This window comes from Ascaphus truei, chromosome 3 (assembly GCF_040206685.1).
Source record: "Ascaphus truei isolate aAscTru1 chromosome 3, aAscTru1.hap1, whole genome shotgun sequence".
Lineage (NCBI taxonomy): Eukaryota > Metazoa > Chordata > Amphibia > Anura > Ascaphidae > Ascaphus > Ascaphus truei.
Window position 1 is genome coordinate 276,279,447 of NC_134485.1, and position 16,467 is coordinate 276,295,913.

Consider the following 16,467-nt stretch of genomic DNA (forward strand, 5'->3'; position numbering starts at 1 on the left):
AGGATTGGAACTTGGAGTTCTCCAGAGCTTAACCATACTATTTTCAGTTCCAGGGAACACACCTAGTTTCCGAGATACCTACTGGTGAATTCATTGGTATCACTTCCTGGTTTTTAAAGGGGATTTAAATGGTTGTCCTTAGGAAGCCACATCAATGATGTTGCAGTTTCCTATTTGCCTGAGATTTTGTAGCCATTTTGTTCCCCCTGAGTGAAATTTAGACCTGATAATGTCAGCTGCAAGCATCCTTGATACCAGGAACACCAGAGTTGAAAATAGTGGCATTTGGCTCAAGGGGTAGTTCCCATGGGGAAGATATATGGCGAATAAAACAAAATCGAGTAGGAAGAACGCCTTGAATGCTGAAAACTGATGCCAGATATTACCTAGAAACACTTTTCATATTTGTGCAGATTTGGCTTTTACTAAATACAACAAAGTAAATAAATAAATCAGATACTTGTTAGCTCAACTTACTCAAATTTGACAGTTTTGGCAATAATATGGTTATTCACCTATGAGCTAGATGTCATGAAAATAACCCCAAGAGTAGCGTTACTTGCATGTGCACCAAATTGTTTTGTTAAATAAATCATGACACGGTGTAATATGTCATGTGTTGTTGTTCATCTGAGGTTGTATTTACCTAATTTTTAGACCTGCTAAGGAACAGAGGATTGTTATTATGTCCTGATATGTAAAACCATAGAATTCAAAGAGGGTGTACTTTATAATAAATAAATATATATATATATATATATATATATGCAAATATAGCTGTATGCTCATCTGCATGTCTTAGGCAGGTCTGCAACCCCGCCTTTCCCCATTATCACCCAGCATACAGCACTTCCACTGCAGCAAGGGATTCTGGGAAATGACATGCAAATGAGCACACAGTGTCACTTTTTTTGCATGTCATTTCCCAGAATCCCTTGCTGCAGTGGAAGTGCTGTATGCTGGGTGATAATGGGGAAAGGCGGGGTTGCAGACCTGCCTAAGACATGCAGATGAGCATACAGCTATATTTGCATATTTGCTTTCCTGTGGAGGGTTTTTGTCACTTTTTTTACTCACCATAACTTAACTCAGTATTATGGTTTGGCCTATCCCATAAGCCTCTCTTGCATCCCAGTAAAATCAACCCCACACTGATGAGACCCATCAAGGTCGAAACAGCTGTCTGTGGGTGGTTTTCTGGGTATGCACCTTAACCCTGGCTGTGCTCAAAGCTGTGACCATGCAGCAAGCTTAAGCCTATAGGGAACCATGTTAAAAATGGTTATTGAGGCAAAAAGTGACACTGTGTGCTCATTTGCATGTCATTTCCCAGAATCCCTTGCTGCAGTGGAAGTGCTGTATGCTGGGTGATAATGGGGAAAGGCGGGGTTGCAGACCTGCCTAAGACATGCAGATGAGCATACAGCTATATTTGCATATTTGCTTTCCTGTGGAGGGTTTTTGTCACTTTTTTTACTCACCATAACTTAACTCAGTATTATGGTTTGGCCTATCCCATAAGCCTCTCTTGCATCCCAGTAAAATCAACCCCACACTGATGAGACCCATCAAGGTCGAAACAGCTGTCTGTGGGTGGTTTTCTGGGTATGCACCTTAACCCTGGCTGTGCTCAAAGCTGTGACCATGCAGCAAGCTTAAGCCTATAGGGAACCATGTTAAAAATGGTTATTGAGGCAAAAAGTGACACTGTGTGCTCATTTGCATGTCATTTCCCAGAATCCCTTGCTGCAGTGGAAGTGCTGTATGCTGGGTGATAATGGGGAAAGGCGGGGTTGCAGACCTGCCTAAGACATGCAGATGAGCATACAGCTATATTTGCATATTTGCTTTCCTGTGGAGGGTTTTTGTCACTTTTTTTACTCACCATAACTTAACTCAGTATATATATATATATATATATATATATATATATATATATATATATATATATATATATATATATATTATAAAGTACACCCTCTTTGAATTCTATGGTTATATATATATATATATATATATATATATATATATATATATATATATATATATATATATTATGATGCCCACACCACGTTGTAGCATCTTTTAGTCCCAGATAAAGGCAGGAAACGTTGTACTTCTCTCACGTGGGGTTTATTTACAGGGATTAAATTATATGCTAACAGGCCCACGTCCCTTTAAATCAAAACAACAAATAAAAATAGCACCTATTCCCTTTAAGGAAAACTAACTACACCGTAACTTTAGCCCTTGCTAACTGGGTAGCCAGCTGTAAGGAATCGGGGGCCACGTCCCTTGCGGCGTGACCCCTCCTTACCCACTACCAGTACTGCAGTGGCTGCTGCCCCTGCCCCCCGTCGCTACCCATGCCGCCGCCCAGTGCATATCTTGAACTCTGCTGTCACCATCTTGGATTCTGGCACTGGTGTTACAGACCCTCAGCTGGGCTCTACTATTTCCTGGTCTCAGCCATTCACGAGCAGCTCCTCGACACGCCTCCGCCATGCCCCTCGTTCGGATTGGTCACTGTCGCTTTAAATATCCGGCTGTGACTTCACTTCCTTGCTCTGCATAGCTCCTTGCTTCCTGTGTAGCCTGGATACTGTGTCGTGCTCCTGTTTGTCTTTTCTCCTACAGATTTGAACCAGCTTTCTGACTTACCCCTCTGGCTCCCGACTTCAGCTTACCCATCACGATTCTTACCTCTCAGACCCTTGGACACGGAAACGGATTTAAACTACGGAACTCTCTATACTCCTGAACTCGGCAAGTACAACGACTATTCTAAATCTTAACCCAGGCCTGGCCACGCTACAACCACATCCCGGACCCGTTCCCTCTGCTGTCGGTGTGTATATTCAACATCCCACCTCAGTACAGGGGACTGGCCTGGTCTATGGGCTGCACAGCGTGACATTATGCAGAGCCCAACAGAAACAGACCTGACTGAGGTGGGCCAACTAATCAGGGGACTCGCGCAATGCATTGATACTTTGGGAAATCAGATCACAAGCCTGGTAATGCAGCTTTCCCAGCTTTCACTACAGCCTATTCCGGCCCCAGCCGCGCAGGGTGGCGACCGGCCATCAGAACTCAGGATTCCTACGCCTAAAGCATATGCGGGTGACCCTCTAGCCTGTCGTGGGTTTTTGAATCAATGTGAAATACAGTTTGAGATTTCTCCCAGCCTGTTCCCCACCGGACGCACCAAGGTAGCCTATGTTTACTCTCTTTTAACAGGGGACGCCTTGGCATGGGCCTCTCCCATCTGGGAGTTGCGTGCAGAAACCACCCAGGATTACCAGCTCTTTCGCCAAGAATTCCAGCAGGTATTTGATATTCCCGCCCGCAGAGATACTGCTGCTGCTTCTCTTGTTCAATTGTCTCAAGGTCGTAGGTCCGTAGCCAAATATGCATTGGAATTCCGGACTGTCGCGGCGGAGACGCATTAGAACCAAGAAGCCCTTATTGCTGTGTTTTGGCAAGGTTTGTCCGACTCTATAAAGGATGAACTTGCAGTTCAGCCCAGGCCCCAGGGATTGGAGGAATTGATCGCAATATGCATACGAGTGGATCAGCGCCTTCAACAGCGCCGTCATGAATACCAGCGTCCCAGAATTTTCTCTTCTGACCCTATTCTTCCCAGATCCTTCCCAGCTATTCATCCTGTTCTAGACACTGTGGAACCCATGCAGATTGCCAGTCAAGAGTTCCGTAATACCGACAGGACTGCCGATAGAACCCATGACCGGACTGCCGAAAGGGCTCGTCGCCGGAATGAGGGCCTTTGCTACTACTGTGGATCTCCTGAACATACGGTACGTTTTTGTCCTTTAAGGCCCAAAGAACAAACACGACCAATGGGGCAAGAGGGACTCATTTTGGGGTCAATATCTTCTCACCCTATTTCTGAAGAGGAACTCCCTAAGAGAATTATGCTTCCAGTCTCGCTTAAAGGTCCGAATTTTCGCATAACCACAGCCGCTTTTCTTGATTCAGGATCCGGTGGATACTTTGTGGATCAAGATTTTGCTACTCTTAACAAGATTCCACTCATTGCTAAGAAATCGCCGATTGGCCTCGAGGCTATTGATGGTCGTCCTTTGCAACCTGCCTTCATCACGTTAGAGACTCTTCCTCTCACCCTTTCTGCCGGTACTCATACCGAAATCATATCCTTTGACGTGATGCACTCTCCTGCCATTCCAGTTATCCTAGGATTACCCTGGCTACAGCAGCACAACCCACGCATTGATTGGAGGGATGGTAAGACAATTCAGTGGGAGCCAGAGTCAGATGCCTCACCATTGCCGGTCATTTCTCCTACCACAGTCCTCCTACCACAGAAACGCCCCCGGCTAATGTTTCCGCTCTTCCTGAAGCATATGCGGATTTCATCGACGTGTTTAGCAAGACACAATCGGAGGTTCTACCTCCTCACAGACCTTATGATTGCCCCATTAATCTGGTTCCAGGCGCTGTTCTTCCGAAATGTAAGTCCTACCCCTTGTCTCTCCCTGAAACTGAAGCCATGGCAGCATACATCAAAGAAAACCTTGAAAAAGGATTCATTTGTAATTCTTCGTCCCCCGCTGGTGCCGGTTTCTTTTTTGTCAAAAAGAAAGATGGATCCCTGAAACCATGCATTGATTACCGAGGGCTCAATCTCATCACAGTCAAGAATCGATACCCCCTTCCGCTGATCTCCGAACTTTTTGATAGGCTTCAGGGGGCAAAAAAAATTTCCAAGCTAGACCTCCGAGGAGCTTACAATCTTGTTCGCATCCGAGAAGGCGATGAATGGAAGACTGCCTTCAATACCAGAAGCGGCCACTACGAATATCTTGTAATGCCCTTCGGTTTATGTAATGCTCCTGCTGTTTTTCAGGATTTCATGAATGATGTATTCCGTGATGTTCTCAACTCTTTCGTAATTGTCTATCTGGACGATATCCTAATTTTTTCTAAAAATCTTCAAGATCATGTCCAGCATACCAGGCTCATTCTCGCTCGCCTTCGTGTCAATAATCTCTACGCTAAGCTCGAGAAATGTCTTTTTCATCAAACCTCTACTGCCTTCTTAGGCTATATAATTTCTGATAAAGGATTTTCAATGGACCCTGAAAAACTTAAGGCTGTTTTGGATTGGCCTCAGCCCAACTCTCTCAAAGCCATCCAGCGTTTTTTGGGCTTCTACAATTACTATAGGAAATTCATCCGAAATGTTTCCACCACTGTGGCTCCTATTACGGCCCTTACCAAGAAGGGAGCTGACTCGTCTGTATGGCCTCCGCAGGCCGTCTCGTCCTTCGAAACCCTGAAACAAGCTTTCGTCTCGGCACCCATCCTGCGACATCCCGATGTTAGTCTTCCTTTTACTTTAGAAGTTGATGCATCTGATTGTGGTGCAGGCGCCATCCTGTCCCAGAGATTCTTCCCTCAAGATAAGCTTCATCCATGCGGTTTTTTTTCAAAGAAGTTTTTCGCCCGCTGAAAAGAACTATGATGTTGGCAATAGAGAGCTCTTGGCTATCAAGATGGCCTTACAGGAATGGAGACATCTCCTGGAAGGTTCCTGCGAACCTATCTCTATATTGACCGACCATAAAAATCTTCTGTATATTGAAAATGCACGTCGTCTGGGGTCTCGTCAAGCTCGCTGGGCACTATTCTTCTCAAGATTTAATTATACTCTGTCTTATATTCCTGGTTCTAAGAACACAAAAGCTGATGCCGTGTCCCGACAATTTTCTCCGGAGGAAAGATCCGAAGAGACCCCTGAAACTATTGTACCCTCTAAGTTTATAATTTCCGCCAACTCATTTGACATTCTCGAAAAGATCGTTGAAGCTCAAACACAAATTCCGAGTGGTCTAGAGGTACCGGAAGGAACTCTTTATGCCTCACCCAGGTTTCATCAAAAGATATTAGAATGGGGTCACTCTGTCCGTTCAGCCGGCCATCCCGGCTTCAAAAGAACTTTGGATCTTATCAAGCGTACTTTTTGTTGGCCTAATATGGCAAAGATGGTTCGTGAATTTACTAGTGCTTGTCCAGTATGCGCACAAAACAAGACTCTTCATCAAAGACCCTCAGGCTTGCTCATGCCCTTGCCAGTACCTGAACGTCCATGGTCACATATTTCAATGGATTTCATTGTGGATCTACCCCCTGCCAGAGGGATGAATACCATTTTGGTCATCGTTGACCGTTTTTCAAAACAGGCCCACTTTGTTACACTCAAAGGACTTCCCTCCTCGCCCACATTAGCTGATATCTTCACCAAGGAGGTGTTTTGCATCCATGGGATACCTACTTCCATAGTCTCGGACCGAGGCACGCAATTTATATCAAAATTTTGGCGGGCTTTCTCCAAGAGGCTTGGCATGGTGCTATCCTTCTCGTCAGGCTATCACCCCCAGACTAATGGGCAAACAGAAAGACTAAATAAAACGCTGGAACAACACCTGCAGTGTTTTATTTCCGATTCCCAGGATAATTGGGTTGACCTGCTACCTTGGGCAGAATTTGCAACCAATTCACTTCGTAATGAATCCACGCATGAAACCCCGTTCTTCGTGAATTATGGTTTCCACCCAAGTCGACTGCCAATCTCAAACATTCCAATAGGAGTGCCGGCGGCTGATGAATGGGTAACTACTCTTCAGAAGTCATGGATCAAGATTCAGTCCGCGCTTCTTAGCGCCACTCAGAAATTCAAGTCTCAGGCAGACCACCATCGTCAACAGGCCCCTAATTACAAGCCAGGGGACCGAGTTTGGCTTTCGTCTAAGAATATCAAGTTGAAGTCTCCGACCCCGAAATTAGCACCTCGATTCTTAGGGCCTTTTCTGATCCAGGAACAAATTAATCCTGTGGCATTTCGTCTGCAACTTCTGTCTTCCATGAGGATTCCAAACGTATTCCACGTTTCCCTGCTCAAGCCATTCGTCCCGAGCAAACGGTTCCCTGCTAAGACCCATAGACACAAACCAGTCACGGTCCAAGGACAACCTGAATTTGAAATCCAGACAATCATGGATTCTCGTGTATCCAGAGGAAAGATACAATTCCTTGTTCACTGGAAGGGTTATGGTCCAGAGGAACGCTCTTGGGTACCCAAGGAGGACATCCATGCCCCAGTTCTCTTGGACCGCTTCCACAAGAAATTTCCGCAGAAGCCTTGGCTGGATCGTCCTGAGGTCGATCCTGAAGGGGGGGGTACTGTAAGGAATCGGGGGCCACGTCCCTTGCGGCGTGACCCCTCCTTACCCACTACTAGTACTGCAGTGGCTGCTGCCCCTGCCCCCCGTCGCTACCCATGCCGCCGCCCAGTGCATACCTTGAACTCTGCCGTCGCCATCTTGGATTCTGGCACTGGTGTTACAGACCCTCAGCTGGGCTCTACTATTTCCTGGTCTCTCAGCCATTCACGAGCAGCTCCTCGACACGCCTCCGCCATGCCCCTCGTTCGGATTGGTCACTGTCGCTTTAAATATCCGGCTGTGACTTCACTTCCTTGCTCTGCATAGCTCCTTGCTTCCTGTGTAGCCTGGATACTGTGTCGTGCTCCTGTTTGTCTTTTCTCCTACAGATTTGAACCGGCTTGTCTGACTTACCCCTCTGGCTCCCGACTTCAGCTTACCCATCACGATTCTTACCTCTCAGACCCTTGGACACGGAAACGGATTTAAACTACGGAACTCTCTATACTCCTGAACTCGGCAAGTACAACGACTATTCTAAATCTTAACCCAGGCCTGGCCACGCTACAACCACATCCCGGACCCGTTCCCTCTGCTGTCGGTGTGTATATTCAACATCCCACCTCAGTACAGGGGACTGGCCTGGTCTATGGGCTGCACAGCGTGACACCAGCTAAGCTGGTTCCCAAGCCAAAACATGCCCTGGCATATGCCACAGTGTAACACAGTCTCTGCATACAACAATAAAGGGTTTTTGCTTATCTGTCAGTCCTTTAGAGCATACGTCCCTGCTTCATCACAGTCTCTCCTCCTTTCCTCCTAGGAGAACTCAGCCCCATGTTGAACCCAGATAAACTCCTCTTTAGGTCTTCTGTACCAGCTTCTGCAGCTCGGAAGCACTTCTATCTACCCCCTTCTCTGGGGAAAACAGTCTCTCAGCATTGCAGCTTTCAGTCTGTCTTTTAAACCACTTCCTTGTTCTCTCAGATCAGACTGATTAACTCCAATAGTTAGCAGCTGCTGTCAGCTTCTCTTTGAGGAATTAACTCTCTGTGGACTTGGATAGCACACTTATTGCACTGTTCCAGCCCCTAGAGGACAGTGATGGTATCACATATCCCTCCCCCCAGCAAAACATTGTCCTGTGAGCGGCCCGTGCACTATTCCCGTGCACCAGTCTCTTTGTCAGAGACATCTGACATCCATCTTTTCTTTTTCCTTGCCTTCAAGTTGAAGACTTTTTTCTTCGGGGCAAGTACTAGGCCTTCTGGGCCTGCAGACTGGTACCTCGCTACCTCTTTGTCTTGTGCCAGTTTGAGTTTAAGGTTGAAACACTGCTTTTGTTGTGTCCCTCCTTGCAAAGGTTCCTGAACATCCTACTGTCTATTAGCTCTCTCTTCCAGAACTCTATGCCACTCTGTGACCTTGATCTGATATCCTGAAGATGCATCTCGTCTTCTTCCTCTTGTGCTCAGAGGCTCCCTTACCCTGCAGAAGAGCCTTGACCTCGTTGGTCAGCTCATTTCGTTCCCTCGCCAGTGACTGTTTAGACTTCTCTTGTGAAGACAGTAACTCTGCTTTAGCGGTGATGGCTTTTAGACCTTTTTCCATCAGTGTACCTTCAGTGTTGGGTTCCACACCATTTATCTGTAGTATTTCAACTTGGGCGGGATTCTCATTAACCCCAAGTGCACCCCAAGTGCACCCCGTGGCGCCTCTCTATTACAGTCAGCAGTCTCATAGGCTTGGGCCTTTCTTTCTTGACTTCTTAACTGACATCATCGGAAGTGTTGCTGGTCAATCTGTGAGGTCTTTCTCGTCTTACGTTCATGGACACACTTCCGTCCCATTCTCGACTGTTTCTTCACAGCGGCTGCCCTCCTGGCAAGGAGTCCATGTTGGGTTCTATGGGCATTGCAGTATGACTGGATTCTTACTGTTCTACTCCATCGCAACTTGGTCTTCCCATTCCATGCCTTGTGGAAAGTAGACTGTAGTACTGCAAAGATAGGGCAGTCACACTTCCTGGAGCGTCTCTCTTTCTCAGGTGGTTCAAACTTTGTAACCTTGTTTTGCGATTGAGCGGTGTCGTCAGCTCTCACTGTACCCATGTCTTCACGGGCATTAGTTCCTGTGGGATACAGATGCTTGGGCTGGGCCAAGACCTTTTTCTCCAACTTCAGCTGAAAAACCTCCTGCTGGGCAGCAGTAGAGTGCAACATAGCATCCTGCTCAATCTTCAGAACCTCGAGCTCCCCGCCCAGGTCCTGCTTTTGTTTCTCTTTTGTTTCTGCCATCTTGTGGCCAGCACGTTGACACTCCAGGTCCTTCATCAGGTCTTTTAGCTGTTCTTCTGCATTTCTTTTTCCACCTAGTGCATATGCTATTTCAGCTTCTTTGGAGTTGAGTCGCGATTCCACATCTGTCAGCTGGTTCAGAGCACAGCTTAACTCTTTTTCCTTTTCTCTATTTCTGACCTGCAGCTTCCGGTGCTCCTCCCGGACCTTGTCCAGCTCCAGCTGCAGTCGGGCCTCTCATTGGCCGTGTGGTCCAGCAGCTTGTGAGTCTCGGCCATCTCGGTTTCATAGCACCATGTAAGGCAAGCCACCTGATGGACAGACACCCCCTCCCTCTCAGCGAGCTGTATCTTGCGCTCAGCAATCTGCATCTGCAGTTCTCCAGTTTGATCCTGCAAGTTCCCTCTCAGGGCCTTCACCTCTTCCCGGTGCTTGCTCTGGGTTTGCATCAGCGCCTCCTTCATCTTTTGGAGCTTTGCAGTTTTTGTCGCTAGGATCGCCACCGCTTCTGTTTTCCAGGCCTCTTTCTCCTTGGTGTACTGACTCATGGGGATGGTGCAGCCTCTCTGCTTTTCCGTCTCTTGCTCCAGTTTCTGGACCTTTTCCCACTCCCTCTCATACAGAGTCACCTGGCATCTAAGCTCCGCCTCCAGCAATGCTCTGGTGACTCATACTGCTCTGTGGGGACACACTGGACATTCAGCCATTCCTGTAGCACTTGTACTTTGTGAGAAGCCTGGAAACTTTCCTTCTGTAGCCTTCGACCCATCTCCTCAGCATCCACCTGTTTCACCTTGGCTTTTTGCAGACTCACACGCAGCTCTTGCAACTGGCTCCGCAGTTTTTGCTCTACTTGGGTGTGGTGCTCCAGGGAGACACGTTCTTTATGCAGCCTTTCTGCATTCTGCAGTGCTTACTGCACTTCTAACTTTTCCTGGATACATTGCTTCTTCACTTTTTCTGCTTGGTGAAGCTTCTTATCACCTTCACTGATCTGGTCAGTCAAGTCTGAATTTGTCTGTCTCAGACTTGTATTTGCTCTTTTTGTTGTCTCTAAACGAATCAGATTCTCTTCCTCAGCAAAGGAAAAAGCACTCCAACGCACAGCCAAAAATAGAGTGGGTCCCAAGCAAAAATAATAAAATATAATCTATATTGATCCATGTTAAAAAAATGGAGGTAAGAACCCTCCTAAGCGTTTTGTACCTGCTGGTACTTTATCAAGGATATCCTTGATAAAGTACCAACAGGTATGAAACGCGTAGGAGGGATCTTACCTCTGTTTTTTTAACATGGATCAATAAAGATTATATTTTATTATTTTTGCCTGGTGCCCACTCTATTTTTGGCTGTGCGTTGGAGTGCTTTTTCCTGTGGATTTCTACTCATTCTCCTGGTTGCACGCTTACCAAGATACATAGGACTGGGGCAATTGTATGTCAGTACACTATTATCTTATGCTTATCAGGACTCTCCCAATGAGGCTTTAGATCTGATTTTTTTCAATCTCAGCCTTTAAACTTAAGGGACAGAGATATCCTACTTATTGATTGTGTAGTCACCAAAGTGCTATGGTCATTGCTTATATACCTCACTAGCCCCAGTTATTTATCCTTTGCATCTTTATAAAGGACTTATACTATTGAATCAAGACTGGACGCAAATGTTGGAGCGCATATCACTAACCTGTTCTGTATCTCTTCCTCAGCATCCTTCAATTCACAGACCTCTGTGCTGAGAGCGTAGATCTCATGGCATGAGAGTTCCAGGTCTGCTTTGAGCGTGCAAGCCTCTTGCTGAGAAACTTCTAACTCTGTGATGAATTTTTGCACATCTTTTTGGGACATCTCATATTATAGTTTCCAGTATATATATTATATATTATATATATATATATATATATATATATATATATATATGCTCAGTTGCACAAGAGCTGGCGCATGCACAATGGAAAGCGCGCGAAGCTGGACCAATCTAGAGGAGGCTCTCAGCTGGGACTACGATTCCCATGAGCCTCTCAGTAATCACCTGTTTCTAGAGAGCCAATAGGGTTGGTAGATTGCGGCTGACAGGGTAGGGAAGTGCGCAGCCGGGACCATGCTAGGGAGAGGAGGCTGGGATAGTAAGGGGAGAGGAGGTGCGTGAGTGCAGGGGTCAGTGACCTACTGCATAGGCCACTATCCCCCTAGGCCCCAGTGTAGGCCCTGAGACATCACTAGCTTGTGGTTACTGCAGGGAACAGCCCTTAGGCAGGGACTTTGCCTGATTAGTGTATAGAGCTAGTCAGGGACTCAGCGCTGCGGTGAGGAGCCTGTCATCATTAGCCTGGGCTCAGGCTTTTGGACGTCATGGCACGTGGAAGCATCGAGGAACTCCTCGTGAGAGACTACACTGGATTGGCGGATCCTTTTTGAAGAGTCAGCGATCGGGTGTTTGGAACACCCGGCAGGTATTTCACAAGTGCACCAAAATACCGGTACCTTATAGGTGCTGATCCAACCTTTGGTGGTGGGTTCCTTGGGGACACTCAGGAGGTTAAGTGACCAAGGGACAGGTCGGTTACATTGGACACGGTGTGGGATATACATGGTGGTGGGGGGACACTACTGCACAGTGACATGTGGCAGGGGACACTGGTATATCAAGGTTATTCATATGTGTGCATATATTCTATACAGTAAAGGATTACGTTTATATATATATGCGAGCTGTTCTTGTTGTTCTTGTCCAGGGAAATCTCACATATTGGGGATCCTGGGCAAGTGGTGGCGCTGCCAGTAATATATTGTTGCCCCAGGCTCCCAGTAGCAGAGACTCAGATCTCTGTGAGCCAGCAGGTAAAGCTAGCATCAGTAGACCCGTCTAGTCAGAGGGAAAGAGGGCTACATATATAACAAATAAGCGCACTGGGAATCTTTATAGATATTGTATATTTAAAAACACATTAAAAAAGGCAATTACAATACTAGAACCCAGTACTGTTAGAAATGTGAATGCATAAGTATATGCCACTATAGTGTGATATAATTAATATTGGGATCAATCCAGAAATCTCGCGGTATAAATAACGATGCTGCATAAGGTGGAATACTGTAAGTAAACCTAGCTGGTGGGAACTTGTAAAGTCTCCGGAGTGAATCACCATCGGCAAATTAATCCGTCTCTTACATTGATGCTGCCGCTACTGATCATGCATAAACTTAGCGTGACCTCAACGCGATTTGCACGTTGACAAAGCACCAACGTGCAAAATGCGTTGAGGTCACGCTAAGGTTACTCAAGATCACTAGATCACAAAAAGCATTTGATTCTGTTTACAACTCAGCAAATTTAAATGCATTAAGAAAACAGAGTTGAAAAAGTGTACATTGATGTTATAAGAAACATGAATGCTACATTAGCCATTAGATTACATGTAGACACAAGCAAGATAAATATAACAAAGGGTGTGTGACAGGGAGACACCATGGGGCTGATTCTAGTATTGGCGTTGCCAACTCCAGTCCTCATGGGCCACCAACAGGTCAGTTTTAAGGATATCTCTTCTTCAACGCAGTGTCACGGGAATGTCACGGGTGCTCACCACAAACCGGACTGGATCGCGAGGCCAAGGTGGGGATACAGGTAAACCACTGCCCTACAGCCGCGTGGGCGGGTCCGGTAAGCAGAGTAGTTGGGGATAGCCTGGGTCAGGGTAGGAGAGTGTCGGATCGTAGAGGTACTTGACGGGATCGGGGTTGGAGAGGTCAAGAGTAGTCAAAGTCCAATGCCAGGGGTCGAGGAGAGGAGAAGGTAGAAGTCCGATAAGCAAGCCAGGGTTGAAGGGTGCCAGAAGTCAGGAGTCCGGATACAGAGCAGGATCTAGTACAAGGAGACAGGAACAGACTGCGAAGTGGCTTGTGGCAAGCACAACCAAAGACTGACTATGCTCAGCAATCAGCTTAGGGCTGATTGCACTATATACTGAGAGGAGCCAATGGGGAACTACCAGCAGTAAGGTCAGACATAGGTAGAGCGCTTTTAGTCTGAGGCTGGGTGTAGAATAGGTGTGAGAGGCAGCAGGTAATTGGAAACCACAGGGATGGCCATACACACGAGCGTGCGTGCGACACCCGCCGGGGTGGGATCGTGATGCAGTGGTGAGAAGGCGGTTGACAGGCGTCGGCGTGCGCGGGGGTCTGCACCGGCGGCGAGCACGCCCTGCAGTAGATGTGCGTGCAGCTGGACAGAGAGAGGAGGAGATGCGGGACCGGGTGCTGTGCGCCTCGGCGGCGGAAGTGGTGAGTAGCAGGGAGCCATGATGGGACGCTGCGGGAGGTAGGTGACGCGGTGTCCTTACAGTACCCCCCCACTCTTCAGGGTTGGCTTCCGGACGATTCATACAAGGCTTTAGTTGGAACTTAAGATGAAATACCCGGCACAGCCATGGAGCATATACCTGGCCCTGCGGAATCCAGGACCTCTCTTCGGGGCCAAAGCCCCTCCAATGTACCAAATATTGGAGTCCTCCTCTAGAGATACGAGAGTCCAAGATAGACTGCACCTCGAACTTCTCTTGTCCGTTTACCAGTCTGGGACGAGGTGTGACGTGTGAACCCTGAGGATTAGGTATGAATGGCTTTAGTAGAGAGCAGTGGAAAGTAGAGGGAATCCTCATGGTTGTGGGCAATTTCAGATGGTAGGTGACTGGATTAATTCTCTCCAATATCGGGAATGGACCGATATATCGGGGTGCCAGTTTCGGGGATGTGACTTTTAATCGGATGTTCTTTGTGGATAACCATACCTTCTGACCTGGGGCATAATTGGGTGGTTTCTGACGATGGCGATCAGCCTGTCTTTTCTGCATAGCAGTGGCCCATCTGAGATTATCCTGAATCCTAGACCAGGAAGCCGGGGGCGGGATCATGATGCAGCGGTGAGAAGGTGGCTGACAGGCGTCGGCGCGTGGGGGTCTGCCCCGGCAGCGCGCATGCCCTGCAGGAGATGCGCGTGCAGCCGGATAGAGAGAGGGGGAGATGCGAGACTGGGTGCTGTGTGCATCGGCGGCGGAAGTGGTGAGTAGCGGGGAGCCGTGACGGGACGCCGCGGGAGGTAGGAGACGCTGCGTCCTTACACATAGATGATCAATGACTAAGTCACTGATTGAACCACCTGCGCTGAAACAGGGATATCCTTAAAACTAACCTGTTGGTGGCCCTTAAGGACTGGAACTAGCCACCCCTGTTCTAGTAGCTCTGAAGTTGTCATTACCAAACGAAACAGTTTGTCATGTTCAGAAGTAGCGGTATGAAACGTGAGAAAAAACCCTATTCTCTATTGAAAACTGATTTTCTAAACCGCATCTAAAAAAGTGACAAACCGCATGGTTTCTACTTGTTTTAGAAGCAGAATGACCAGAGGTGGGGCTTACCCCAGTCTGACTTATGAGTTTTGCTCTCTTAGCCAAACCCATTTTTCAGGCTGTAGATATAACTTCGAAGCTGTACCCAGAGGCAAGGTATCCTTCCGCCCTCACTTGTGACGTCGTCCGGAAGTGACGCATGCGGAAGGGCTAGCTGAGACGTGAGCGGGACATACAGCTGTTTCCATCGGCGCAGTGCTCCACTATATCGGCGGTTCTCCAATGAATTTTGTAATATGGAAAATGTGAGTTTGTTACCTTTTATCCTAAATCTTTGAATATATCTGGTGAAACATTACACACTATTTGTGGCATCTTTCTCTCATGGTATATCTGACGACTACAAACCATACATACTGAGGGATATCCTGTGACCACACCATCTCTCTACAAAAGGGCTCCAGTCAGAGAGAGAAGTATCTCTGACATACCTTCTTTACCTGGAAGTTTTGTGAGTGCAATCTCATCAGAGCCTTGCTATTTATTTAACCACTGGCATATACCATCTGCACTATTTTCTTTTCTTTCATTCCACATATTATTGGATATATTCAGCGCACCTCATCCAAAGAAGAAATCTGTTACCATTGGGACAAAGAACAGTCCCACCTGGGTGTTGAGCAGCTTCATTTTACACTGTATATATTGTTCCATTATTATTTTTCACTATGGGTTGGTGAAAGACATTGGTTGATCACGTATTTAAAGTTTATTCATTATCACTTTTTTATCACTTTTGAAGCGCCCAGTCCACTCCCCCTTTTCCCTTTGTGTAGATATAACTCACAATACAAATCTCGCCACTCTTTAGACGGTGTAAAAAAAAAAAAAGCACGTTTTTAGAAGCGGTTTTGCATAATGGTGCGACTAGAATAACAGTTTTGGGCAAACAGTGTGAGTTAGGGGCTTTTTGAAAACGATCGGATTGTCAGAACAGAGTTAAACTGCTTCTAAAAAAGTAGAGTGATGTAAAGACTGACGCTCAATATCAGTGTAGACTCAGAGTAGAATTGTAGAAATGAATAAAGATAGGAACTTGTCATAAATCCATAACGTCATATATATGATATAGAATTAAGGGGGGGCAAAATAAAAGACCTAGCGGTCAGTCAGCCAGACTACCGCAGATATGGTCCAAAAGCACACCCCACTTAACATATACACATCCCCATATAGGGTCAAAGGTAAGAATATAAGGGCTATTGCCCATTACCTGCCCACGGGGGTACATTGAAGTCCAGAAGTCATCTGAAGAAGTAGTTCCACTGTGTGCAATCCTGGTGTGTATAAACAGCATAGACAAGAAGAGCAAAGGAGCACTGCTGACAAGATCTTCTTGTCAGCAGTGCTCCTTTGCTCTTCTTGTCTATGCTTCTAAAAAAGGCATTAAGACGCGGTTTGGACAAAAAAGGCTTACAGCATAGCAAAGCATGCCAATTTGCTTCTAAAGGGCACTTTAGAAGAGATTTGTAACACTTCAGAGCTACCAGAATAGGCCCCTAAGTCACCAAAGCTTTTCAAGAATTGTTCAAGTGATTGAATTGGGAAGAAAAAGGAA

At 46.7% G+C, this 16,467-nt stretch overlaps 1 protein-coding gene across 4 annotated transcripts in view; it reads right to left on the reverse strand.

Moving 5' to 3' along the window:
- GPC6 (glypican 6) overlaps positions 1-16,467 on the reverse strand; it is a 1,577,578-nt gene that overhangs the window by 113,921 nt on the left and 1,447,190 nt on the right. The gene's annotated exons all lie outside the window — the stretch shown is intronic.